General features: G+C 46.1%; 1 protein-coding gene across 2 annotated transcripts in view; it reads right to left on the bottom strand.

Annotated features, from left to right (window-relative positions):
• Su(var)3-3 (lysine-specific histone demethylase Su(var)3-3) overlaps positions 1-27,679 on the bottom strand; it is a 181,471-nt gene that overhangs the window by 140,029 nt on the left and 13,763 nt on the right. The gene's annotated exons all lie outside the window — the stretch shown is intronic.

The raw sequence follows: 27,679 nt of genomic DNA, 5'->3' as shown, positions 1-27,679 counted from the left end.
ATTACGAAAATCCTCGCGTGCTCGCGATCGGCGCGGCGCGGTGTCTCGCGAGCGGACAGAGCGGACCCGCGGCGGGAATCGGGCCTGAGCCCGGTGCCCGGCCCGATGCCGGTGCCCGTGCAATTTGTTGTCGCCGCGATAAATCAACGCGGGTGAGCGAATAAATATTTGCGCTTCGACGGTTATATGTAGTTGTTGACCGGCCGATTCGCAGATCCTTATCTGCGGCCGGGTAGGTGGCGTGTTTTCGCGGGGCGCGGGCTATTCCGGATCGGTCTAATCGATCGTAGCCGCGCTCTTAATAACCGGGCGTCCGGTCGAAACGATCCGGCCGCGGCCCCGCCGCACGCCGCCCGCCGTGATAAATAAACCGCGGACCGCCATTAAGCATCGCGGCCTTCTGTCACCTACGAACGACAAGCGCGTTTCTACCCGGTGGTCGCGACCGACCGGGGCGTGTCGAGTGTCTCGTTCCGCGGTCCCGAGTAATTAAATCAAAAGTCATGGGACCGGGTCTCCCCGAGCAACTTGTACCGGACGCCGCGCCGTGGAAACGCCGGTCACGTGGGAGGACGAAATATCCCATTGTCCAGTCGGCCGATCAATCATCGAGGCTGGACCGGCCGCGAATTCGAATGCGATTTCTGCCGCGAGGCCGATAAATAACGGTGACATTATTCCACCAGAGAGACACTCCTCCGCGGAGCTGCTCAGGAACATCGTCTCAATTACTCCCGCACCCTAACTCTGTCCACGGTACCCGGCCGTGTCACCGTCAAACCCGCCCAACGATGGCCGCATCGAAATGTCAGGTCGGTTGACACACTGCTGGCCGATCGGCCAGATCTCCGGCTAAAGGAGTATGTCCATTTAGCGGGACGTTGCGCCGCTTTGGATAGAGACGCGCACCGATATAGGTGTGTTCAGAATGTTTATGGTAACGAGACTTGGTCTGGAAATGCCATCGCGGACGAACCTTAAGAGTTTCTTAATCTTTCATCGGCATTGTAGATAGCTTTGTTGGAAAACGCTGATACTGGCGGTGTGTACGTACCGACGTTAGATCCTGGAGGAAGCTAGAAATTCCATTCGAGAACGACAGTTTCAATTAATGGTACAAGAAGCGCTGCGATCTAGGATAGGATGCATCAGGATTGTCTTCGTGGACTTTACCTTTGCTGTAGACAAAGGTTTACACGACGTTCCTAGGCCTATCTAAGATATGATGCTATCTTCGACAGAATGAGAAATCAACCAGGTGAACAGATGTTACACAATTATGGAAAAGACCCCGAAAACATAGCGAAGCTAAGAATTAGGAATTGTCTTGTTGTCTGCCAAAACTGGTTTAAACAATTTCACGTTTCTTCTTTTAAAAGTGTTCACATTATAAATGTCTTCTTTGCAGGAAACAATTGAATAAATTTATTAACCTTAGCATTACGTTTAATGCAAATAACGAGAAGTCTAAATAAATTTAGTGTCGTTATTTATGTGACACATTAGTTGTTTTTAGTATTCGGTAGTTTTAGTGTTAACTAAGCTGTTGCGACCACTTTGCAAGATATCTACCCAAAATGTATCGCAAAAAGCAAGCGATACAGCAATGTTATAAAAAAAAAAATGAAGCCTAGTACAGTAGTTTCTCCAGGAAATGCCAAACTTTGGGCTGCTGTGAATTTTCCTGTGCTAGTCGTATGCCTATGTAATTTATTGCTACGTTGATAGCAAGGTTAGACGGAGTCGGTCGAGCGTGTGAGGCGGCACGCGACGCAAATACCCGGAAGACAACACAAAACGGTCTGTTTGGGTGTGAGTCAGGTAAGAAAAACCGCGGAGCTACAAGGTACGTGACCAATCTTCGTCGAATCGTGGCATGTGGCCCCCGAATTGCCTTCGAATAGTGGTACGTGGCCTCCGAATTGCCTTCGAATCGTAGCAAAAAATTAGAAATAATAAAGTTAAGTCATCATTTTTATTCTAGCATTACTACATATACATATTAATTACACCAACATAGTGGCCGCTGTCTTTTTTTGCCGACTCCCCGAGTTTCTACAAAAACGAACCGCAAGGCTCGAAGAATCGTGTCCGAGTGTCTGACGATTACCGTTTTCATTTCCGAGCCCGGGCCTTCTAGGGAGAATTTACTGTACTTTGTTCACGCTATATGTTCTTTCATAATAATTATTGATATTTCTTTATTCGTTAGTTTTGTGTCGTCTTAGCCTCCAAATATTCAAAACATCTTTAAATTTACAAATATATTTTAATTCCCACTAAAATTGTAATCTAACCAGCCAAGTTTTTTAACACTGAATTTACGGAACCTGTCAAAATGACAGATCACTAATTTTTCAATTTACGATTATTCATATCGCAAAGATACGTCTACGAGTTATTTATTCAATTGATATGTTACTTACGGCAAATGTTACAGTAACTCTTGTTAAAAATCAGAATAAATGTCTCATCGTTACTATTACAAGCTAATATAAAACAGTTGTTTTTTGTGCCCCGTAAATCAAGTGTTAAGCACGACGAGCATACTCGCTAAAAACAGCTAACTGGTTAAAAAGTGATTTCACGAAGCCTGCGCAAATTGTAGGATTAAACCATAAACGGCGAGTGCCGGGACACATCGTGTGGCCATTTTCGCGGACCGTATAAGGATTAAAGAACGCGGTTCGCACAAAGTGAAACTTTAATGTCGACTCTATCAGACACCGTCGGGGATGTGTTAAGACTCGCCCCGGCATCGTCCCGTTCGCGCACGATATTTCCCCCCGTCGCCCCGTGCAGGTTATAAACAAAGTTAACTCCGCACCGGTTGTCTACAAAAGACAATCCCCGCGACCTAAGTCTCGTTCTAATGCCCGCAGCTATGTCTCGGGACTCACTCCGAGGCCTCTGAATACATTAACCGAGACGTACTCGAACTTAACGGGTCGCGGGAGGGTGAGAGGGAGGAGGAGGGAGAACGAGAAGGGAGAAAAGGTAGAGAGACACACAGCGAAGTCGAGCCAGCGACAGCCACATGTGGAGACCTGTATGGAGACAGGGTCCCTCTCTTTCTCTCTCTCTCTCTCTCTCTCTCCCTCTCTCTCTATCTCTCTCTCTCTCTTTGTTTCTCTTTCTCACCCTGTTTCTCTAGTAGCAGAAGCTGGGCTCTAGCAGCGGCATAGTGTACGCTCGATTCCTTTGCCCGGTAATCCGCGAGGGAACTGGAAATTATATGGTAATGAAGTGCTTCTGAGAGAGCATCGTAACGGCGGCGGGTCGACTGGAAAGACAATACGATTTTACTTCGAGAGAATTTAATAGACCGGTGCAGGCGACGAGGCTGCCGCGAGTTGCACCCAACCGTGCAGCTGCAGTCGTTCGGATTCAGAAGTTTCGTGACATTTCGGCGGTCTAAATAATTTTTGAATCGAGACATATTTTGATCAAACAGATCGCGTCCACGAATTAGTGTCAGTTTAAAAATATTATTTTTGCACAGCATTTCGAACTAGGCCCATTTGCAATACATTGAACGCAAAAGAGGAAATGAGAATTGTCTCATTGGTAATCTTTCTTCCTCGCAATTATACTTCTAGGATTAGCCTCTCCGATCCGATAATCATGATACGTAAGTATACAAACAAATTTCACTAGAATATCGACGTTTTTTATGCATCGTTAACCACATCTAAAGATCAAGCGTTACGAACAATTTATTAATTTGTCTTTTCTCTCGACTATCAAAGTATGAAATCAATCATCTGGCTACGTTCGATCTCGCACAATATAACTATGAATTTATGTATCCGCGAATGGAAAGAATCGGTACATTAAACGATAAACATTAACCATTAAACCTCTAACAGTACAGTAATCGAATATTATGGTCAATTAAACCGCCAATCGGGTAACAATAATTAAAGAGAGTAAGACGGAGAACGAGCTTGAAATTATCCAAGACCGTGTTCTATTATACGATGTTCAACGTCGTGCTGACCAATTGTTGCAATCGTCGTGAAATACTAGCCGATAAGGATAGCTCAGCGTGAACGTTCGATTCTTTCGAGGGAGCCGCATTTATTGATTTTGGTGTGGTAAATCTTAATATTGGAGCGATGTGGCGGCCCGACACGGCTTGGCGGCGGGCTGAGTGCAGTTCGTGGTATTTGATATCGACATAATCGGCGAGCCGCGGGGCTCTCGCTCGGTAAATCCGGCTATCTCGCTCCCTCGGCTTTTCCTTTCACGAGAGAAAGAGATTCCGCGTGGCCGGGCGCGCGGAATCGAGCGCGAACCACGCGCACCACCAACCTGCATATCGTTCCGTGTTTCGCCGGTCGTCCCGATGCACCGAGCCTGCGTCGCTCTCTTTCCCTCGGCCTCTCTCTCGCTGTCTCTCTAACGGTGCCCTTCCTTCCCTACTTCCATTCTGTACCGGCTTGTCGAGTCCGACGGTACAGGCCTCGGTGTTTCTCCCCGTGTTTCTCGATTCCGCGTTCGCCTCGCCTCGTCTTACACGCGCCATCCATTTCGATGGGAGACCGAAGCGAGGTGAAGCGAGGCGAGGCGGAGGCGAGGCGGAGGCGATGCGGAGCCGTCCTCAAGATTTTTCGACCGGACGAGAACGTATTGCGACCGAGGGACGGCAGATTTGTACGCGGATCGGCCGTCTCCTCGTAAATTCTCCCAGGCTCGATGGAAATTCGTATCCGCGAGCCCGGCCTATTGAGCGATTAGGCCGTGCCGAGGCCGAAGAGGACGCGCACCCTCCATGCGAACGCGATTTGTCTTATGCTCGCGCGGAATTACAATCGTCCTATCCTCGGATTTCGGATTCGTCCGTTCGAACAGCTAGCTCGTGCTGGGAAGCTCTGTTGCGTACTCGATCGACTTCTTTGTTCGTTTAATCGAAAAGGTATTCGTCCCTGTCCTCTTTATACAGCAAAAAATATAGATAATACAGTAAATACAGTAAATTCCCCTAAATCGTCCCTCAGATTGTTAACAAAAATGGACAATTTGGGAAGAGGAGATACGATCATTAGAGTCTTGCGGCTCGTTTTTATAGTTGTTGATAATCAGCAATTTAAAAAACCAGCCGCGAGGCTCAAATAATCGTATTTCCTTTTTCCAAATTGTCCATTTTTATTTACAAGCTGAAGGATAATTAAGGAGAATTTATTGTATGTAGAATTATTAGACACCTTAATGGCGCTTTCATTTTATTCACTTTTTGATTACTCTTTGCAATCGTCATTTGTTGGTGTTGATCGTCTGAAAGCAGTTGTGCGTGACGATTGCCACCTGTCAACAATTAGTTAACTTTTTTAAAATTAGAGTAGTGGCGCCGGTTACTGTGCGGTGACCAATTCCTGTGCGATTGGTTTGCTTTCGAGCATAATTAGCTTTATCGACTAAGGCGTTTTTATACTTGTTATTTTTTTATTTCGTTTATTTTTGAATAAAACAATATAATATGCCGTAAACCCCACAGTAACCGGTTCCACTACTCTACTGGATTAGTTAACTATCACATTGTAGATACTACGCTACTCGGCCTGTATCACAACGAAGTCATGAAAAAGTGAACATGCAAATGGATTAAGCGAATTGCCACGACAAAGAAGTTAGAAAGTCATTGCTTTTCTTAGAACTATCTTGTGTATGAGCAACTGTCGAATAACACGTTTCATTGGTTCCTGTGCAAAATTGTTAGTCAAATGCAGACAAGAATTCTTCTTAAAGAAAAGCTTCTTAAGCTTCGACACATCATCCAGATCATTAGCCGAGTAACTACGATTTGTACTATAAAATTCTAAAAAAGGTAACTCCGATACTTCGTCCCACAATTCCCACAGTGGACTTTCCGCTGTAGAGATATACAAGCCACATCTGACTCGAATACAATAAGTAGAATTCTCTGTCTCTATAATATAACCTTAACATTTCAAAACTCTGGGAATATATATATATATATATATATATATATATATATATATATATATATATATATATATATATATATATATATATTGATGGCGTCGCAGCGCGTTCGCAATGAGATGAAAAAGAAGTACGAACAATGTCGATTTCCGGCGGATTTCTCGGAGTCGCGAAACCGAAAGGGATCGATTAACGCGACACGGGGAATCGATGTCCCCAGAGATAGAGGGGTGGGGGAGTTAGAGGGCTCCGGTAGAGACCCCAGTGCCGTATAAATAACCGGAGAGGCGTGAAAGATCGCTGGTAATCTCGTACGGCGCGCGTTTTATTTGGTGGCATTAGCGTCTAGGTAATTTTCAGTACGCGCCGCTGATAAATGCCACGAAGACACTTGGGCATAAATCTCGCGTCGTCCGCCGGTAGAGATAGGCGAGAAGGCTAAAAATACCATCGCGGGCGAGCTCGCGCGCGCGCGCGCGCGTTCGAGTTGACGGGACCCCTTCGATTGGTTAGAGACTCCCTCCTGTCGTGTTTCACCGAAAACTGGCCCTCAAGCAGGTAGAGGCACGCCGAATATATACGCAGGCCGCACGAATTTATAGTGCGCCGGTTAATATGCGTGGTCCCCTTGACCCGCATGTTCTTCTTACCCCATAAATCGTCGCGCGGGAAACGACGCACGGAATACTAAAACACTTCGATATATCCCTCAGCCCGCCGGTCCCGCATCGTTCTCGTCTCAAACGAAACGGATCCCGCTCTGCCCCCCTTTCCGGAAGAGCATAACCGTTCCGCGAGCTCCTCTACACAGCATCGCCGGCCGAAGATATCCGCACACCTACGCTCCGCGCCGCGCCGCTCCGCTTCCCTCTTCCGCCAACAATGGCCGGCTTCGAGAAACGAGGATCAATGCGAGTGGATATCGCTGTAAGCTCCGGCGGCTACCCACCCCGCGCCCGCCTCTTTCTCGCTCTCAACCCTTCTTCGTTCTAAATCGGAACGGGTCTTCCCTCTCTCCTCTCCTCTCCTCTTCTCACGGCTCGTCTCGCCGCGGCGCATTCGGTTTGACTGCTAAAAGGGTTGACTGTTAAAGCGAAAACGACCGATGCAGCCCGACGCGTAATCTTCTTAACCTTCTCCGCCGAGACCCCTTTTGACCCCTTTCCAGCGCGCATCGGTTTCCGGAATTTTTCTTTCCGCCGCGAGCCCCAGCCCGAACCAGGCCCGAGGCACGCCCCTCCTACCCGACAGCGAAATTCCACTTTGCCCGGTGGCCCGCGAGAAGCGGATTCCCGACACGTGCTACTTTGCACCCCGTTCGCGCGGTTTTATGCCGGCGACAGGGGCTGCAAATTAGCGGAGGGATGCGGTGACACCCCGTCGGGACTTGTTGAGGAAGTCGGCCGCACGGCTGTTTCAAAGGATAATCTCCTCCCAAACGGCAACCGCCTTCTTTCGTCTTTGCGAATCCTTTAAAGAATACCGACTTCGGCTACGGGGAACGCGATTTTCTTAACACTGGAACTACCGAAACGAAGACGTAAGTAATGCATATTGTTTTATGGTAATAACAAGATTCGGGTTACTCGAACTTCGTACGAAAACTAATGTAATGAACCCTGAAGCTTTTCGATTGTAATAATTCCTTAAAAGAAAACACGAGTTTTATATTTATTATGTGTCTACTCGAGTGCTTATTGTTGGAATTTCAACGATGACCCACCTAACAGTTTTATGGCCCCTTGCGAGGGTGAGCCGTTGCCTACAGAGGCCCAGGTGGGCCCAGCAGTTTTAGTTCAAGAGTAGACACCGAACCGTGAGGTTGCCACCTCGGGATTTTCACCAACACCAGATTTCTGTATCTCTGTAGTCTTGCAATATACCACCATCACTTATTTCACTGGATACGCGAATGTTCTGGAGTAGAATTTGTAACTCTAAATAAAGTGCCTTTGAGTATCCTTTCATTCTACAACACTTATATATTGAAAACGACAGAATATAATTCCGATTTTTAAAAAAACGGAACAACGTTCACAACAGGTTATTTATAGAAGTCATCAGCACGGGCCACGCTCGCTTAAGTATGGCAAAGGGTTAACTGACGCAAACATTTTTATCGATTCAGTGACTGTGAAACGAACGATGAGAAATCATTGTTTCCGTGTTCCGTCCGGTAGTTCTTTCTTTTCATTGGGTTGGCAACTAAGTAATTGCCGATTTCAGTTATAGATGTCTCTCACTCCCATTTTTATGATATCCGTGAATGTTATATTATAAAATTGTTATTATTATTATTATTATGTTATTTTTTATTATCCGTGAATGTTAGTAACTGGACAAATTGAATGCAGCGGTCAAGGAAAAGCGACCAGAATTGGTCAATCGTAAAGGTGTCATTTTCCAGCAGGACAATGCTAGGCCGCACACGTCTTTGTCCACTCGGCAAAAATTGATGGATATTGGTTGGGAATCGATGTTACACCCACCATATAGCCCTGATCTCGCGCCATCGGATTACCACTTATTTCGATCCCTGGACAACTCCCTTCGTGGTAAAACTTTTAACGACGATGACGCTGTAAAATCTCACTTAACTCAGTTTTTGGCCGAAAAGGATCAGACTTTCTACGAGCGTGGAATTTTCAAGTTGTCAGAGAGATGGCAAAAGGTCGTCGAACAAAATGGAAAATACATTACAGATTCAACTTCATTCCAAGTAAAAAAAAATTTTTATTTCATTGAACAAATCGGCAATTACTTAGTTGCCAACCCAATAGAAGCAAGTATGTAGTCGGACAGATAATTAACGAAACTTCTAAGATGTTCTTGGAAACTGAACATTAATAGCAACGCGTTTAATAGCAACACGTATGAAAATTTAAACGGTCGTGTAGAAGAGAATTTCAAAGTCAAACTTTATTAACCCCCATTGTCCTGTGCTCAGACGCATGGTATTTAATTTCCTGTTTTCTCACGAAAAATCCGCAAGTTCTATCTCGCCATCATATCAGCCAATTACCCGCTTTAAGTCCAAGGGGCAAATTGAGATGGGAAGACCGACGTTCGTAAGGGTTAGCGAAGACTGTAAATGCTGACGTCTTCGGTGCCCATCTTTGGGCCTGATTCATGCGTATTGTAACCCGCTAACAGTATCATTGTCGGAACGGTATTTATATGGATGGTAACAATCAGCGTTAGCGCGCATCACGCAACTGTGCGTTACCTCGAGCCGATCCCACCGACGCAACGCACACACCGGCGAACTATTTAGCGTTGTTGCCCGCGCGTTCGAGAATCGTAGAAATAATTAAGCGAACAGGATTTATCGCGCATTAAACTCGGATTTTAATTAAGCCTTCGAAACGGTTCCATAAATTGTACGAGTTTACGGCCGATACCGAGCATTAAAGCACTTTCATCGGGCGTAAATCAACATTCGTACTTTACGTCGAATAATCTCATTTTCTCGTCGTTAAACTACCAAGATGATTCATTGTCTGACCAAACGGTAAACCGTCTTGGATCTTGCGGAATACCTGCCATCGATTCGCTGGGTGCGTCATTGTGCTCTGGGTCACTTTTTTTCCGCGCTGGAAATTTTATTAGGCACGCCCGGCATCCAGCTTTTCGGGATATAAAATAGACAATAGATTATCATACAGAGTGGAGAGAAATGCGTTTGAAAAATATATAAGATGTTGTGTGGGTTGACAGGTTGCGCGGGTTAACAGGTTGTCTGTCACTAGTACTTCGCATTCTGTCATATTTTATACCGGAAATACCTGCTCGTGTCGTAATTTCGCGCCACCACAATTACTAAAAATTCTACATGATAATTGAATATAAAGTTTCTACAACCACGAAAAATGAAAACAATGGAAATATCGCACAAACAGAAAATATATGATCTTTATTATACGTTATACGCAACATGGCTGCTGGCTGAACTAAAGATTAAAAGTACAACCTAACTGTCCCAAATTAGAACATTTTTTCTTACACAATGCGAAAGTTTAATAAGCTGGCTTAAATAATAACTAAACTGCAGATCTTATACACTTATCGCATAAAGTGTCGATATGTTATTTTCATTCTATTGAAATGATTAAAGAAAAAAATTCCAAAGTGTTGCTTGTAACAGACGCGGACAATTTTTATTTTGCACGAAGATTCGCAGTGCAGTAAGGAGATGCTTTATTGGGTCACTGCAGCCTTAAGAAGCAGGCAGCATTCGTACCGACGATGGCAATCATCTTCAGTAACGAAAGGGTTGAAAGAGCATCTCGTCGTCCCGTCTTCGCTGCAGAAAGATTGCAATTTTCTGAGGGAGGGGGGGGGGGATGACATCTGCGAGGCATTGTTCGCCAGCCCTTAACCGGACAGCGGTTCGTCTTCCGGTGTTGGCCGGGGCGTATAACGGTCCGCTCGCGGAGCGCAATATGAGGGAGTAATATATTCGCGGGAAAAATGCATGCATGTATAACAATTACGTTAGAGCCCGGGCTGGCACCGGGACAGGTACGAACGGACGTCGAGTGGCGAAGGTAAGCAGAATTTATTACAAGACGCGTCGCAATAAATTTCACCTATCTCGCGGGTCTCCGCGCGAACACTTCTTTAATTAAAAGCAGGAAGCTGTACTATAAACCGAGTGCTAATTAATCGAAAGATTGTTTTATCTTATCGGGAGGGGGGCCTGGGTATAGGAGAGGAGAGCCGGCCGAACGGTTTCCACGGGACAACCGCCGCCGAATTCTAATAAAACCACGAGGACCGGCCACCGCGGCGCGTGCAAACGAACAAACGACGAAAAGGGGGGAACGGAAGAAGAAGACCAAGCGAGGAGACGAAAGTAACGTGGAAGAAGGAAAGTTGGGCAATCCATTACCCCGGACCGGTCGACTCTGCCGACGAGGCGGCGTTCGAATCTCCCGAAATCCACTCGCGAATAAATTCGCGGACCGGCCCGCGCGACAAATTCGTGCCTCCTGCCCCCCCCCTCCTGGTCTCTTATCCTCCCTCTTCGTGCGCCAGCCTCCCTACAAACTTCCGTTAATCAATCTCTGTAATCATCTTCAACCTCCGGAGTATTATAGAGCAACGGGACTAAGGAACACGATCGCTTGCAACTTTTCAATCACGCTTTTGCAAAGGTTCATACCTTTAAACCTGAATCCAGGGGGCCACCTGATCTCTGAAACGCTGCATTACAGGAAACAGGCCGATGTCTAGACCTAATACACAACTCTCTGTAATCATCGCTGACCTCCTAGGTATCCTAGATGCAACGGGACTTGCAAGCAACGCGATCGCTTGACACTTTTCGAGCACAGTTCAAAGGTTGCAATCAAATGAAAGAAGAAAAATGTTTGCGGAGATACATAATTAGACGGCGGATCTTTATGCAAAACTCAACTTATGCAGATTCAAAGCTGATTCCTAGTAACACGAAAAGAACCGAATTTTTTTAACCGAATATACTATTACCATAATTGAGATGTTTAATCGGATCAAAAGATCGAATCAAAGGATCTAACTATATGACTCAATCGGGCCTAGGGCAAAGTTCCTAATCTATTAATACCATCGAAACCGTTAAAGAAATGTTTCTCAAGGTCGGGCGGCGCATACTGAATTCAGATTCTCTGCATCGATTGGAAGAAATTGAAGTTGAATTTGAATAAGCTGGACAAAACGTAACGGTGAGAGCAAATAAATTAAAACAAAATAAATTAGACTTTTCGTAATTAGACAACCTATATAAAAATCAGGATTTTCCGGAAGGAGTGTACCGATATATCAGTGTATTAAAATGCTTTTAATGTCCTTACTCGTTTATCGTGCATTTATCCCTGTCAGAAAATCGCTAATCTCACGGTACACGACTTACGGTAGCGTTTCCATTTCGTTCGAGCCATGAATGTCCGTAATAAATCTGACCGCGAAGCTTCCCGGTGTCTCTTAAAATCTCAGGTGATCATCCGCAGGCCACCTACCTGATAAAAGAGAGGAGCCCGCGCGACAGATTTGTCCCGCTTGACCGGGACAAGTTGGGTCGATCGCTTATCCGGTGGCCGCTGTATAAAACCATACCTTGTCCCTCCCCGGGCCCCTTCAGCGCCCCTTCAGCTTCCCTTATCGTTGGTCCATCGATTACCCTTTGATACCGGTCATATTTCCTGTTGGTATTCGAACGGGAACAAAGGCCGCGATGGGGGCCGCGGCGAAAAGCCCGCGCGGGCCCGCGAGACCCGCGATGAATGAGAAGACGGCTGAATAAGAGGACAGAGAAAAAGTTGGGCAATCCATTAGCCGGGCTTACCGGCCCGCTAGACGTCGGCGGCTGAAAACCACGGCCCGCGTTCGCCAAACTTCCGTCAAAGCTCGACTCGCCATGACTAAAGATGCGCGCCGGCCACCTCCGCGATCCTTTTTTCCCTTTTTTCCCCTCTTTCTTTCTTCCTTGTACTTCCTCCCTGTTCCTCGACCAACGGGTGGGATACCACCATCGTCGCGGAGAAAACTGCACGGAGGCCCGCGGAACTTTGGCAATCCATTAAACGGGCGGGCCTCTCGCAAATCCTGTCTCGCAGCCGAAGCGTGGTTTACGTGCTGCAACTTTTCCCGCGGGCTCAACCTTCTCTATGAATATCGTCTACGACACGGTAACGAGGACCTCGCGATCGCGAAAGTCGCAGAACGTCCTTTGAATTTCGAGGAGATTCCTGCGTTGTACAGTAATGTCTCTCTAATTGACGTTCAGATTGTCCACAAAAGTGAACAATTTGGGAAGAGGAGATACGGTTATTCGATCCTCGCGGTTCATTTTTATAGTTACGAATTGTCAACAACTATGAAAACAAGCTGCAAGGCTCGAATAATCGTATCTCCTCTTCCGAAATTGTCCATTTTTGTGGACAATCTGAGCGTCAGTTAGGGAGACATTACTGTACTTCCTGTAATTCCTACTCGTTGTACTCGAATCTGTTTCAACTCTAAATCTAAAATAATCTCATTAATCTGCAGTATTTCCATTTAATGTGACTTGATTATATTTTACGTATAATAAATTGCAGTGCACGGCGATCAGAGCGTTGTTGTCATTCTCCCGATGGTTTTTGTTAACTCTTTTATACTTCGATCAAACGCTCTGCCATCGCTATTGCACGCAATCATCCTTAGTTCTTGTCTTACTGTCATTACCGTTACTGTTATCACCATCATTATTAGTCTTATTATTGTTATTATTCACTCTTACTCGTGTAATCGCTATTATTACACTTTCCGTAACATATGGTCCGCCCCGTTTACGCAACAAATAAATAAAATTAAATTAAACAGCTTGCGTACCACTTTCTTAATAGTTCCGCTAATTAGGACTATTTCGACTGTAATGGTTTTTTAGATAAAAAAGTAAATTCATACTTATTACGTGACTACATTTTCTTGAGCGTTTAAATATTTACAAGACAATAGAATTTTATTTCGACTCAAAAGAACAGAATAATAGGTAAAATGCGGCAAGGGGTTGACATAAACAAATTTGATAATGTAAAGTTATTTTGGAACGTGATACTTTTAGTGGTCTAAGTGGCTCGAGTGGCTTATTATAACGCTCGGTACATCCACGTAAACGAACTTCCAGAAATTAATTCGTTCGCACTGAAAACGAGATCATCCCACGGGAAGAAGCATTTAATCGAACGAAGCATCTGTCACGAAAATCACTTGTCATTGGGAACAGTAAAATCTCCAAGTTTAATCGAAAACGAAAGAACTGAAATACGAATCGTCACAGCGTGCAGAACCAATAAATTAATTCTCGCAAGACATAAAGTAACGAAGCGGTGATTCACACCTCGGTGTTAAAAAGGCTATCCAACAATTTCCAGCGGTGTTCATTCCTGGAACAAGGTCTCACCTCGTAGCGTTTTCCCATGCAGGGAACGGAATCGCGTGGACGAAAGTGTCGTTTCGCTTTCTCGGATAAGGCTCGCGCGTAAATAGTAGGCCGGATCGGTAAAAACACGATCCATAAAGATAGCTCATCGGCCGGTCGTGAGGCGAGCCAGACCGAGAGAGGTCTCTATCTGGCCGGGCTGTTTTACGGCCGCGATATTTCAGAAATCTAAATGAATGCGTAAATTTCGCTCGCATCAGTGTAATTGATTGGATCGGAAAAAAGCGTCGGCCTAATAAGGGTGGCTGATAATCGTCAACTGGCGAGACTTTTATACGCCAGCCGACAGGTTTCGCGAGCGTTGACTGCTGCCGGGACCGATTCGCAGCCCCATCGAGATCTCCCGCGATCTTTAACCAGAAGCTTCGACAATCATCGTCCGGATTCAGAGCCGGCGCAGCTAGTCAAAAAACGTCAACAGGCAAGTTGGATGGGGGAGGGGTGGAAGGAGGGAGATTGCAGCGAGGAGAAAGATTGCGGCGAGGAAAAACATCGGAGCGGCAATTAAGAAGCGCGAACGAGGCCGACTTTGTCCCATCGAACGTTTTACGAGCGCAATCGGTCGGGCGTCAATGTCCCCCTATAACCGTATAAATCTGGAAGCGTTGAAGCCGGGACGGCGTGAAAATAATAGATCGAATCGCGAGGAAGCCCGGGTCCATAAACGGACCTCATAATCGGCGTATATCGCCGCTCGGCTGCTCGAGCTGATCGCTTTATCGTCCGGGATTCTCCGGGAAGCGTGACGACCGGCCGGGTTCGAGTACGAGCCCTCGTATCCCCGACCAGGGATACAAGCCACATGTACCCGCGCGACCCGCTCGCGCACAAAGAATCGACAAGCGAGCGAGAGACCGCAACTGAGGAGATCGGTAACAGAAAAGAGAGAGTGAGAGAGAGAGAGAGAGAGAGAGAGAGAATCGTGGCGCTGCGGTCTGATGAAGTGGTTCAATAAAACGTATCAATAAAAACGATTCATAGTCGTGGACGGAGGGCACGCACGCGAGTACGACGCGAGCGGGTCGGGCGCGGGAGGGGTCCCGACCGAAGAAACGTAACCCGTAAGAAGAGGAAAGTTGGGCAATCCATTACCCCGGCCGGAGAGATGGCCGAGGAGAGAGCGGGAGAGAGAGAAAGAGAGAGAAGGGGGGAGAGAGAGACCGGGAGAGCGAGCTCGGCCAGCCTCGAATCCGTGAGTCCACTCTGGAAGTTGCGTCAAGGCTAAATCCGCAGGGGCGGCCCCTTTGTGCCGATGTCCGCGCTTCTGCATACATTCTCGCCCGATAAATATACCCTTTGGCAGTATAATCCAGCTCCACGCGGATTCCTCCAGCACCGGTAGCTTCTGAGAACCTGCCCGGAGAGCTTTGAGCCAGAACGCCAGACAGAGACTACTCCACGGCCGTCCGCAGCACACGCTCCTTTTCTCCGCGCCGAGATACACAACGCTGCGCCGGCGACGAGGTTCCTCCCTCAACGTTTTACCCTTCCTCCAACCTTTCCCCATATACGCCGCTCCTCTCTCTCTTTCTCTCTCTCTTTCTCTCCCTCCCCATTCTTGCCTATCCTCGTTCTTTTCCGGCCGGTTCTCCCTCTCGGTGAGAGGACCGTGTTACGCGAGCCGCGTTCCGGGCCACGCACACTGACAACGCGCGAGCCAGGAAATTGTTTCTATTCACCTCCCTGTGCACCCTCCAACCCTTCGCTCTGCCGGTACCCCACGGACCGACTTACAGATTGCGTACAAATAATCCGTCCAATGGCTGCTTCACCTGCCTACTACGAACCCCGCTGACTACACGTCCAGAGGAGACTGATTTTAGGGTGGTGAGTCTGGCTAATGGCAGTCTTTAGGGCTGGCTGGCTGGCTGGCGCTAAGGGATGCTGCCGGGTTTTTAACCCACCGGAAAATGGGGCTGCGGTAGTTCCAACCTTTTCGAGAGACTCTCCGCGGAAATACCTTGCTGCGGATGTCTGAAAGTCTTCTGGAGGACAATTGCTAGCACAAGTACCCGGTCTTATCAAGACTTTTATACTCGTTTAAGTTCTACGTTTAAGTTCCAAGTTTGTTTCTTTACCTGTTGTTGTGTTATAAGTGTCTTTTCACTGGCAAGAATGGCAGCTTATTAGTTTTCAATAATCGAAGCTATTAACACATCTGCACTTCGTTTGTCCGGATTGGAACTTTGTCGGCAAAAGCTCAAAATCGTTGCGCCGTTTGCTAATTATAAAAGAGAAGAGGAGAAGATGTCAGCGTGACAACTTCAAAATTGCTTTACGAAGCGAAAATTGCTTCAAAATCATGCCGCACGAAAGAATTGATGATAAAGTTATTATGCTTAAATTCTCCTTGCAATGCGGATGGTTGGAAGGAAAAGTAAGTTCTGTTCATGGCTTGTACACGTACAGATCTACAATGACGTCTCTCTTAACGCGTTAAATGCCGAATGTCAACCCCAAGAATTCCCACAATATCAAAGTCATTTAATTAAACGAAACCAAAGCTAGAAAGTTAATGTTCGCCACAGGAAAAATTACTGTAAATAACTTTTATTACAAAAGTCCTAGTAATGTTCGGTTTATTAAATATATTACAATAGAACAGAATTTAAAAACCTAGATAAAAATTAGTGTGATTCGTGTGAGTCAGCACTCAACGTCTTCACCCATCGCTAACGAAGTATGCATACACGTTGAGCAAATCAGCGTGAGAGGGAATCTTATTCAACTCCAATCACTCCAAAGCAATTGTGTCATTAAAAAGTGCGCGTTGTATAAGTGTAAAGGGTCTAAGAGGACCCAGACACAGCCAAGGGGCGGCCCCTAGAGAAATGGCCGTCCTCGAAAGAGCGCGCAACGAACGCTGATAAAACTACCTGACCTAGAACACGATCTTCCATGTCTGGTGGAAAAGTTTCTCGAGAGCCTGCGAGACTGCGAGGCATCGTGGTACTCTGGGAACACGGCCGAGTAATTCGTTCAACCAGGTAACAACGCGGTATTCGACGAATCTGCCGTTTTTCTGGCGCATCTCGTTGCGCCGCGCCGGCTAGCCACGGTAAATTTTCACCGAAACACTTTCGACGTTAAATAGTTCCCCTCAGGGCTTTTTGCCTAGCCGAAGCAGCGAGGGCGGGTGTAGCATGGATTACTCGGCGAGCAACAACGTTTTTATTCCATATTCGGAGCTAATCGAATATCCATTTCCGTTATTAATGGCATTCCATTTAACTGGTGCGGCCGCGCGGAGGTCAATAAAGATATAGAATAGAGGGCCGAAACAGCAATTTATAGAGCCATAAAGCTTGTCTCTACATGCGTTCGCCGGTTATACTCGGGCGCAACCTTTAAGGGCCAGCTAGCATTTGCTTTAACGGTCATTCGGCCCCGACGACGGATATTGGAAAAAAGTTGCCAATCCCCTGCTAGAATTCCGCTGCGTTTTTGCGGGCGAACCGCGCGCAGATCGACGGACAATGTACATGCGAGGCATCTTGTAAGATTAATGGCGATGCGCCTACACCTACGAACCACGTACTTTGTGCTTAGAAAGCCGAAAAGAAGTCGGCTGCGCGGATTTGTGGCCGACAACGTGCGCCACCCTCCCGGAACAAAATCGATACCGGAATCGACCGGAAACACAACCATAATCGAACAACTTTATAACTACAGTTATTTCTTCCTAATTCGAGCTCAGATTGCGCACGAGAATGGACAATTTGGGAAGAGGAGATATGATTGTTCGAGCCTCGCGTCTCGTTTTTATAGTTGTTGACAATCGGTAACTATAAAAAGGAGCTGCAAGGCTCGAATAATCGTATCTCTTCTATCCCCCTCGTCCATTTTTGTGCGCAATCTGAACGCGAATTAGGGAGAAATTACTGTATACATAGAGTAATGGAGCCGCCTACTGTGGAGCAGAGTTGGGCAAACAGTAATCTGATTAATGAATAACGATTGTATCGCGTCACTTATTATAACTAACTTATAACAATTAACAACAACACAGCAATTGGTCACTTCACGACAGAATCGGGCAAAAAGTAATCTAATTATGCATTAACGATAATTCGTTTGGTGTTATAAACTAACTTATAACAATTTATAACACCAAACGAATTATCGTTAATGAATAATTAGATTACTTTTTGCCCGATTCTGTCGTGAAGTGACCAATTGCTGTGCCATTGCTTTGTTTTTAGGCATAATTAACTTTATATTTATCGACTGAGACATATTAAATATTTAATAGTTTTATAAATATATTAACAAATTTTTTTTTATTTTGTTTATTTTTGAATAATAAAATTTAATACGTCTTAATCGATAAATATAAAGTTAATTATACGCGAGGCTTCTGTAGGATCATTCTTCGTTGCTTGATACAGAACTGTCCAAAATGGCAAGATCTACATCTTAGCATCTTCAGATCTATCAAACTCGTCTATTTATTAATGAATACAATCTATAAATTTTGTCATTAATTGCTTCTTTTAAATGCAGCGTGGAAAATGCACGAATCGATACACAGAAGCTGTATCCTTTATTGTTTTTGTAAAAGTCGACGCAGACATCGTTTTCTCATTTTCTCTGCGCGATATTCAGTCAGACCAATGAAAATTGCAAACGAACTTCGTTAAATACGAATATTATCAATTCCTCTCCAAACGGAATGAAATGGTATTTTTCTGTTATCAATATTTAATCGCGCGGCAAAGATTTCGAATCGATATAAACGGATACGAACGTCGTTCGTTTCTTCTCAACCGGAATGAAATGGTATTCCGTTGTTGTCAATATTTAATTTCTGGATTATGAAGAAAATCTGGAAAAATCATTTCATATAATTACAGTGTCAGGTAATAATCTAAAAGTTATTCGAAGTTATTTGCCTTATTAGCTGTAACACTATAGTAAACAAAATGCGATACTCTGTTTTAAAAGCAACGACGATATGAAAAATTTCAAGCAGTCTCAGCATTGTCTTCTCGGGCAATTTTTTCGCGTGATCAGAAACAAATGAGATATTTTTGGAGAAAATCAGCTGTTTTCCACCACCGGAAAATCTCAGTTTCGGCATTCACAGACGTCTACGATTTCTGTTAACAGGAAAGAAAGTTCGGTTTTCAGATAATACACACATCGGCAACGGCGGAGAGTAAAATTACGGTGTAGAAAAAAGGTGTCGCGGCTATTGTCGGCCGCGGAGGATAAAAATGATAGACGACGAATTTCGTCGGGAGATAACGCGTCCCGTTACGCGGCTCGCACAATCTCGTTATTATCCGGACGTGGCCGGGAGAGTTGAAGAAACGAATGCGTAAATTTCAGATTTCGCTGGACAAAAAGACGGAGAGAAGGATAGAGAGAGAGAGGGAGAGAGAGACAGAAAGAAAGAAAGGAAGAAAGAAAGAAAGAAAGGAGGAAGAGGGAAGGCACGGCAGGGTCGAATGCTACGATGAGCAACGGCATGCCGCGAGGATGTAGCGAGAGGGTCCGCGCGCGATTCGCACACGCGGCGCGTACACGGTTCCTCGCTCGTCGGTGCGAGATCCTCCCGGCGAGTCTCGTTAAATCCAAACAGGCGAAATTCGACGTACCGTGCGCAATATAATATAGTATTGTAAAGCAATATCTCGTGAAAGGAAGCGATGGTGGTGGTGGCTGATGGTGGTGGTGGCGGCGGTGATGGTGGCGGCGCAGAGCAAACAGGTTTTTCGAGCGGAGCCCGAAACGACGACGACGTATGCTTTGCTGCGCGGGGTGCAATAAAAATTTTTTAATAAAAAGCCTCACCTGCACCGCGGCCGATTTGTTAGCTTCTTTGTGGGGTCCCAGCGAGTCTGAGAAAGAGAGGATGGACTGTCCGAGCGTGGACGAGAAGATACGGAGAACGAGGAAGAGGAAAAGAGAGAGAGAGAGAGAGAGACAAAGACGGAGAACGAGAGAGACGGTAGAACGAGACGAAGGGGTAAGCGAGGTAGAAAAAGGAGAAAGAGAGAATGGAAGCCGGGCCGAAACGAAAGAACAGAGGTAGAGAAAGAAAACGGCGCCATTATGACGTGCGATTCGACTTTGCTGCTTGTTTGGTAGGGAACGTATCACGTGTCAATACTTTTCCCTTTCGTTCTGTATGTAAATTCGAGCCCCATGGGGGCGCGAGGGCAGCATCAATCAATGGCAGACGGCAGCTGATTAAAAATTGCGCAACACCATGAATTATTAATGCGACAATAAACGTGCAAATTCCAGTACACCACCCTGCGCGCATCGGCGTCCTTTTCCTTTAACTCGCGATCGTTGGATACTTATATTTTTCTTTCGTTCTTTCCCTCGCCCCCTCTCCCCGCCTCCTCGCGTTCTCTCTCTTTCTCTCTCTGTTTCTCACGGAAGACAATTTCCTCCGCCAAGGGGTGGTCTCCGAGCGGCGGTCAAATTGCCGAAAAAGATCCCGAAGATACTCGACACGCGGTCTATAATCCGACCGATTGCTTGCGATCGAATTAAGGCGCGACCGATGCGATAACCGGACACCGGGAATCACGGTTTCACGGTTCGTCACGAGTTTCCGCGTGCATTTTGATTGCGGGCCCGGCCACGAGCATTACCGTCCGGAGATAAAGACAGAGGCCCCGGCCATAAACCTCGAAAAAACGCGACGCGAAGAAATACGCGTTACACGCCTCGAAATCCTGATCGGCGCGCGGCCACGGGACGATGCTTCATATAAATCGGAAAAAGGACACCAGCGTGTACACGCTTCCTCGCGCGGACACTCGCGCGGACGCTTCCTGGAGGAGGCGCTCGTTGACACACGGCAAAAAAAATCGGGATATTTCGTAAAACGAAGAGCAAGCACCGCCGCGCGGCCGGCCGCGTCGTCGTATTTTACAGGACGGTCTGGTGCGCGGAACCTCCCACACAGGTAGTTATCTCGGTGACTTAATACCAGGTAATGTGCTCTCCAGTTACATCTCAGCCGATCTGGCTGGCTCGCCATCCCTATCTCTCTCTCCCTATCCCTGTCTCCCTTCCACGGTGTCTCTACCCTTCCTCTCCTCCCTCCTCAAAGTTGCTACGGCCTCTACAGTGTGTCCGGCTTACAGTTTTCCCTTGTTAGCGTCGCCTAGCTACCCCGCTACTAGGCATTTTCGAACAATAGCCTTCGCTTTCTATAGTTTCGCATTTTCATCCGATAGCCTCATGTTTATGGACGCGTCTGTTCCCTCGTTAGCGTCGTACGTTCGTCCCCGTAACCGCGCATTTTCAACCGATAACCTCAACTTTGCACGATCTCGCATTCTAACGCAACAGCTTCATCTGCGTATAGTTGGCGCTTCTCGATAGCGTTTGCGTCTGTTCCCTCGTTAGCATCGCGATTTTCTCCCCACCACCGCGCAGTATCCAATAGCCTTCTTCCCTAGTAGCGTCCGCTACTCGGTAGCATCGAGCAATTTTCATGATTTCAATGTTCTATGATCTATTCTACAAAAGGTCATCACGAAATTAACGATCACGGTCATTACGATGTATCCCGAAAGTTCGTTCTCATGCTGGTAATAATAGTAATAATAGTAATAATAGTAATAATAGTAATAATAGTAATAATAGTAATAATAGTAATAATAGTAATAATAGTAATAATAGTAATAATAGTAATAATAGTAATAATAGTAATAATAGTAATAATAGTAATAATAGTAATAATAGTAATAATAGTAATAATAGTAATAATAGTAATAATAGCAATAATAATACTCTCTCTAATACTACTAATAATAACTATGGCAATAATCTGCAAAGGCGCAAGAGAATTGAAAGTTGCTGAGCAATATTTGCATTGAATTGGATGACGGACGACGCGTTAGCGAAATCAGGTCAGGAAAATGATGGACGCGCGTTTTCGGAACGTAATTTGCGCATTTGCAGATAAACCGAACACACGGTAGAAGGCCGTGAGGACGGTGGCAATGAGGAAGAGAAAGAGAGAGGAGGAGAGGCGGGGTGTAAAACGAAAGCAGAGAAGGAGGGAAGCAAAATTGAAGAACAAGAAGAGGAGACGGTGGGAGAGAGGTGTTGAAGTTACTCGATCCCCGTTCCCGTAAACCTACGCGACGCGACAAAGAGATCGGGGCTCCGTGGCGAGGATAGTTTATTATCGACAGGGCCGCGAGACTATTCCCTCTGTACACATTTTCATTGTGGGAACTACGGGAGGCTGGGTAATAAGAATCCGTTCGTACGAGCGAGCCGGTCGACGACGGGCCTCGTGTTTAACGCGCCCGGTACGCGAAATTGTTGCCGGACCCACGGAAACACTTGCAGATCTCTTTGAATCGAGGGGTGGCCGTGCTTGAAAATACCTCGGCACGCGATAAGCAACTGATCTTTATTACTGTTTATCGCAGGCGACACCCTTCACTTTCTGCGACCGCTTGCAAATTTAGAATCCGATGCGTCGCTGAAATAATAATTAAACGGCGGATTTCGTGACGAAAATTGAGCGTGTCGAATATAAAACCCCGTGAGTTATTAAAACTGATTCATAGACCGCGAATTTTATGCATTTATAGTGAGAATGGGCTGATTTTGGTAAATAGCAAAGATATTTATGGAATTTCAAAATACTGTTGAACTGTTCCTAAGTTTTTTAAATGACCACGAAACGATATAAATATCTAGAGTAACTTGTATCTGGTAATTAGCGCAGATCATTTTTATCGTGCACAAAAATCCGCAGTCTACTTATTATTAAATATTAAATTAGATATTATTAAAAGAAGAGTGAATTTCTATTCGAATCATTCTTCGAAACAATCTCCTTGTGTAGAAATGCTGATAGAAATTTTTACTGGTTCGATCAATCATAACATAATAGTGACAATATCGATCCAGTTAAACCAGAAATTCAGTTGAGGTTAGAGACCATTTCGCAAACTGCTGTTTAAAGATCAATGATCAAGGTTCAACGTGTACCCCGAAGAAACTGCGAAAGCGTTTCCCTCGATTGTTTCTCGTCTTCCTAAAGAGAAGAAGCAAAGGGAAGGCGACAGGAGAAATCCCAGCGATAATTTCAATCTCGGTCGTCTCCTTAAGGACTCGTCGATATTCCTGAGCATGCAGAAAGCGTTGATGGATCGAGACGAACCCTCGGAGGATTCGCAGATCGTCGGAGCGATCGTCGCTTGGAAAAGAGGACAGGCACGGGACGGAAGAAAATTGAACAAGAGTAAAAAACGAGGGCCAGGAGGGAAGGAAGCGACGATGTTACTCGATCTCCATTCCCGTGATGCTAGACGACGCGACAAAGCGATCGCGAGACTCGGTCCCCCAAGGACAGTTTATCACCGACGACGGTCTAAAACCGTTCCGCGTTCGGCTCTTTGAAGCTCGAACTTCGAAGCTACTCGAAACGGCTCGATCCCGAACCTATTGTCTCGAGATGGTTCAACTCTTCTGCCATTCGAACCGATGGGACTGGATGAACGAATCGCGGCAGGCTTGTGATTCTTAACAAGTGTAAATTCGAGGACAGTTCTTTGATGTATCGCAGAGGTAATCGAAAAGACATTGAGAATAGAAATTATAGAGAAACATGGTACGTGGGACAAAATAGTGCATGCGTGAAGAGTATCGTATTCTATGATTGTTAATTTGAATCTTTCGTCCTTTGGCCAAATTGTCGTGGTCGCGGCTGTCCCTCGCAACTTTAAACAAGTCATCATTAATACGTTAATGTAATTATTTAAAATTTTATACAATCCTGTATTGACTCGTCAAATTTGCAGTGTTGCAACGTAAATTGATTTGCACTTACGATTTTGGATATATGCAATATTTACTGAAACAATAACTGGTGGTCATTTACAGTCTGGTTAAGGGTTAAAACACTTCTTATTACTTCATATTACCAACATACGAGATCTTCATTTTATGGAAATACGCAAAAGTTGAGACGAGAGTTACAAACTTATGAAACTCTTTTTAATTTTTATTTTTATTTAATTGCTTTTTTGTGCTCTCGCTAGTTTTCAGGCTCAAGGAGCACAAGCAATGTAAAACCACTCGTGTGAATATTCGCCAGTTAGCTGTTTTTGACGACTATATTCTTGATAAAGAAATGACTTCATTTTGTGTTATGAAGAGTATCCGCGTCGTGCTTAAAAATTTGCTATTTAAATTGCAATTTTAGCGAACACTAAAATATATTCATAAATTTTCAGATGATTTGAATATTTAGAGGCAACGATGACAAAACGAAAGTCCGACTTAGGTGATAAAAAAGTATAAACAATTATTATGACAAAACTGTTGTACGTATAGCGTCGGGGTTAGGTAATACAATCTTCGTACACGTTTCAGGTACACATTTTTCAAAGAGATCGCAACAGCTAACTAGTTAAACAACCTAATATCGGTAGAACGGACCAGATTGCTTGGACAGATTCTAAAGTTGGCGCTAACAAGTTCCGAGCCTGATTAACGTCTGGGTGGCGAGAGGGGGAGGGCGTGTGGATGATGAACGCGAAACAAGCGCGAGCCACCGAGGCGAGAAGCGAGGCTTCTATCAGGAATGCTCGATCCCGATCAGTGGGCCAATTAATCCGACAATTTTCCGCTCGTAAATCATGCAATTAGAGGCGCCCGGAGGAAACAAAGCGTCCCGAAGCGAGTCGTAAACGCGGCGCTGAGCAAGCGCGCACGCTTTCGCAGCTGATCGCGGGTTGTTGCTTCATCTTTTTCTTTTCGGCCAGCTGCTTTTCTCCTTCGACTGCACAACGGCCGTGTTCGCGGTAGGAAGTTGCGAAACGTTTCGCGAGAGCAGCGTTTCCCTTTCGAATGGTTTCGCGGAGGCTTTATCAGCGCGGGATGATCAGCGCGATTATTAGAAGCTCGCCGAGTAAATATCCGCGGCGAGACATATTTTTCGAATGTATCTCGGGAAAAATCTCATTCTTGCTATCCAGAAAGAACGAGAGAGAAAACTAGAGAACAAGAGAGAAAGAGAGAGAAAGAGAGAGAGAGAGAGAGAAAGAGAAAGACCGAGAGAGCACGTCAGTGGATCCGGCGGACTATTTACCGGCGACAGTTCGCAGTATTGTTTGCCGGCTCGCGTTCCGTGTTCTCCGGAGGATCGGAGAGAGGATCGCACCTAATAAGAATCGAACCGTACGAGCCAGGAAGCGACACGGTTGTACAGTTTAGCCGGTGCTTCTCGCGACACCGGCTACGCTCTCGCGGATCGCACGGCAGTTAACCTATCGACAGATAGAGTTTCACTTCTCCGGCGTAGCCGGCGACAACGCGGCCGGTTGACATTAACCGCGGATATTTATCGTTACGCGTCGCTCGGTCGACCGAACGAAAATCCACGGGAATATGCCACAAAGCGAGTTCCGCGCGTCCCGAGGTGTTTCCAGGTTTCGAGAAATTGTTAAATAAAACATGAGCCGGGGATCGGATTCCGCTTAGCGGGTTCGAATGTAAATACAAATAGCCCGCGGGGTGGGAACGCGGCGAAAACTGTTGCGTATAGCCGAGGTCCCATGAAAAAGAAAACCCGCGTTCGGCCACGAGCCGAAGGCGATGGCGGCCGGGTGCGAGAGAGACGTGACGAGGGGGAGAGTGGGGGTGGAAGATTAATGAACGTTGCAATCTCTCGTAATAAATTTTCCGGCGTTCTCCTGTAAATTCATCGTTAAGAGAGTAATTCCCTGGTAAATTTGGCCGCCATTAACGATATTAAGAGCACCCCGTGACCGTCGGCTTCCGGTTTATGGGCCTTTAGAGGGTCCCGTGCGCGCGCGCGCGCGGACGCGCGCGAGAGCTCTCCGCAGCGCCGCCGCGCCGCCTCGAATTCATCATCGAGATAAACATCGGTTTTTCAGCGGATAATGTTTCACGTCCACCGGGATACACACTGGTCGATCGTTAATTATCGCCGACGCGATGCCCGCGTACCCGAAAACTTTTCTATCGCTCCGGCTTTTAATGACCGTCGTTAGACCGAACGGCTAAGTTTTACGAGCCGCGTCGAGAGGACAGCCGGGCAGATTGAGAACGGCTGGTCACCAGGTGCCGTTTTCTCCTCTCCTTCGGACACCGATCCCAGCCATCTGCTAAATCGGACACCTCCCGGCTCGCCTCGAATTTTACTCCGATTTAATTCCTTCGCACATCCCCGGCTACCAACCCCTTCCAATTACTTTCAGCTCTAATTTAATCAAAGAGAAATCTTGGTTCTCCTGAATTGCATTGTTATCTTCGAGTTCGAGAAAATCTTTGCGCTGCTTTTATTGCTATTCCTAGCATATCACACTTATCCCGATGTTGCGTTGCATGTTCCACTTGCATATCTTATCTTTTAAGCAGTTAGCCATTTTTTACGAGTATACCGGTCACGAAGAAGTAGCAATATTTTCTGTTGCGACAAGTATACCCGTCGTGGATTAAAAATTTGCTAGTTAAATGGCGATTTTGGTGAAAACTAAAATATATTCGTCAATTCTCGTGTTTTGAATACTTAAAATTTGAATTTTAAGGCCACGATAAAACGAAACGAAAGTCTGACTTAGGTAGTATACTCATTGCTTACTTCTCGCGACACACTTTAGGTACACACTTTTCAAAGAAGTCGTAACGACTAACTGGTTAAACATTGTGAATCGAGAGACAAATTTCTTTCTCTGAATCTTTCTCTCGTCTTAAAAAAAGCATGTTCGGAACTAGGTAGGAAAAGAAATTAAATAATCGAAAGATACGCAGGCCACGAAATCGTCGAAAGCATCCGGCCTGCGATGACAACGGCGATAAAGATTCACTTAGAACGTTGAAGATGGTACAATTACAACTACAGAGTCGAAGCGCTCCGACTTTCAGCAGAGATAAAACGTAGAGGAGTAGCGAACCGCTAAATGAACGCATCCAGCGCGATTCGCGAGAACGGTAGCGTCGTTTGAAGCACCCACGGACGTCAGAAGTTTCCGGCACGAGAGGAAAACCGTCTAATTGGCTCGATTTGACAATCTCGTAAAGTGGCTCGGGCATCCTGCAGGAAAAGCTATAATAATTGATGCAACGAGCGGAGGATGCCGTCTGAAAAATGTCCCGGCCACGGAACCGGACAAGATAAAACGAGCTAAGTCTAGAAGCGCGGTTGGAAAGAGTGCCGGTGAAATATACGGTTCCAGCAGAAAATATTTAACGAGATAACAGGGCCCGCGCGGCGGGGCGGGAGGCGCGTCACGGGAACGGGGCGAGGCGCGGCCGTGGCCGTGGTTCGCGGACGCGTGCGAAAACAGACATCATCATCACGGCTGTTAAGTGAAAAGATAAATACCCGCGAAAACTCTCGAGGCCGATACTAGTTTTTACGGGTCGCAAATGCACCGCGAAGGAGCCTCGCTGAAAGCCCGGGTAATCGTCGTATGGCGTGTGGCCGGACATTAACATATAATGGTCACCGTCATTCTTCTCTCCGTCACGTTGCCGGGGCCCCGTTTAATCATTCCCGGTCACCCCGTCACGTAATCCCCTTTTGGAACGATTGTCGGCCGAGATTACCGGGCATTAATTTGAAAAATGTAGCGGCGTCGCCGGCGTGGCCGAGGCGTAAGCTTATTAGCCGAAAAAACACGAACTACGCCACCATCAGTCGACGATTACGCCCGGGCCCCGTTAAGGGGAACTTTCGCGCTTCGAATTTATACGCCGGAGCCCGGAGAACCAGAATCGTACACCGTGGCGAGAGAGCTAACCAGCCGGAAACAG

This window comes from Megalopta genalis, chromosome 10, assembly GCF_051020955.1.
Source record: "Megalopta genalis isolate 19385.01 chromosome 10, iyMegGena1_principal, whole genome shotgun sequence".
In the NCBI taxonomy this organism is placed as follows: Eukaryota; Metazoa; Arthropoda; class Insecta; order Hymenoptera; family Halictidae; genus Megalopta; species Megalopta genalis.
This window is presented reverse-complemented; position numbering and strand designations above follow the sequence as displayed.